The following is a 1,624-nucleotide window of genomic DNA, read 5'->3' as shown; positions in this document are numbered from 1 at the left end:
TGTGTGTGTGTGTGTGTGTGTGTGTGTGTGTGTGTGTGTGTGTGTGTATTGTGTCTCCTTTTAGGGAGCATGCGTGCATCTGGTAATTGAGGGAGGGTGTTGTGTGTGCCGGGGAGGGGTCCTTCTGTTTGGTGCTACCCTTGTCTACTCTGCCCCTGGGATGGTTCGGGGTGCTTTCACCACCCCCACACTCCCTACTCAGCTCCTCGTGCTGCCCTGCCTGCCCAGGCTTGTGAGCCAAGCTGCTTTTCAGGGCAGGGAGTAGCAGCAGGTGGGAGGGGTTACCCATCAGCACTTGCAAGTCCCCCACTTAGGCCTCCGGAAGGTCCAGGGGTGGGCTCTGATGAGAGGGTAAAAGATGCTCAGGGAAACACTGGCCTCAGCTGCGTAGAGGACCCTTCCCCTGCCTCGCAGTGGGGTGGGGTAGAGCAGTATCAGGAGCTAGGGGTGTCTGCCGCCCATACTCCTGCTTTTTGGGTGTCTAACGGCCTCCCCCTTCTGGCTCATGTGTCTGACACCAACAACGTGGTCTCTGTCCCTTTCCCTGTCTCAACTCCCCCTTTGTCCTCCCTATAGAGCTGGGGTAGGGTGGATCCTTATACCTGGGGCAGGCAGCCCCATAGTGGGGGACAGGGGTGGCAGAGACTGTAATGGCACCACTGGACTCTGGTGAGGCGTTTATTACCTCTGCCCCCCTCCCTCTCCCATCACCAGCCTCAAGGCCTGAGGGGTACAGGGACTCCTGGCAGCTACAGGGTGAGGTTTCCTGGCGCAGCCTCACCCTTCTTTCTGGCACCACCTCTTTCCCTTTTGAAGAGGAAGCAACAGCAGCAGCAAAAGCAGCTGCTGCTCCTGCTATGAGGGTGTATATATTTTTTACCCAAAGCTCTGGAATTGTACATTTATTTTTTAAAACTCAAAGAGGGAAAGAGCCTTGTATCATATGTGAACATTGTATCATAGGTAATGTTGTACAGACCCTTTTATACAGTGATCTGTCTTGTTCCTGTGGCAAAAATCCTCTATGGACATATGCAGGCACTGTGTCCCACGCCCTCCTGCCCTGACGGTGTCCACGGTGTCCATGGCATCCTCCTGCTCCCCGCCCCCTCCCTGCTACTGCTGATGTGCTCTCCTCTCCCTGCAGCCCCAGGCTTCCAGCCTTCTTCCCGACCCCTTCCAGTAGCCTTCAAACTCCAGCTACCACCACCCTCCGGGTCGAACACTGGGACCCACTGGCCCAGTCTTGGCTGCTGCCCACCCCTAGCCTTGACACCTGCCCAGGGACTCCCAGCCCTCTCCCCTTGCCCTGCAGCTTTAACAGAGTGAACCACATGTATTTTACAGGTGCGGTTGTCATTGCAGAAACCGCTGGGTGGGGAAAAAGCCAATAAAGTCTATGAATCAACCTGCCTGCTGTTCTCCGTTCTGTTTCTTTGAGGCTGGGGAAGGGCTGAGGGAGGGGAGAGGGAATGCCGCCCAGTGCTGCCTGAGCAGGGCTGTTCTGGAGTAGCTTTGAAAATGTGGGCGGCCAGGTACGGTGGCACACACTTGTAATCGCAGCACTTTGGGAGGCTGAGGCAGGCAGATCACCTGAGATCGGGAGTTCAAGGCCAGCCTGGCC

At 56.4% G+C, this 1,624-nt stretch overlaps 1 protein-coding gene across 2 annotated transcripts in view; it reads left to right on the top strand.

Moving 5' to 3' along the window:
* LOC116547177 (rap guanine nucleotide exchange factor-like 1) overlaps positions 1-1,413 on the top strand; it is an 8,087-nt gene extending 6,674 nt beyond the window's left edge. For both annotated transcript variants that reach the window (XM_032273213.1, XM_032273212.1), the window contains exon 11: positions 1-1,413. This exon is cut by the window's left edge and continues 624 nt beyond it. The gene's annotated coding sequence lies outside the window, so the exon portion shown is untranslated.
* Positions 1,414-1,624: the final 211 nt, after the last annotated feature.

Source organism: Sapajus apella, unplaced genomic scaffold, assembly GCF_009761245.1.
Source record: "Sapajus apella isolate SASKATOON/1434 unplaced genomic scaffold, GSC_monkey_1.0 scaffold2281, whole genome shotgun sequence".
NCBI lineage: Eukaryota > Metazoa > Chordata > Mammalia > Primates > Cebidae > Sapajus > Sapajus apella.
This window is presented reverse-complemented; position numbering and strand designations above follow the sequence as displayed.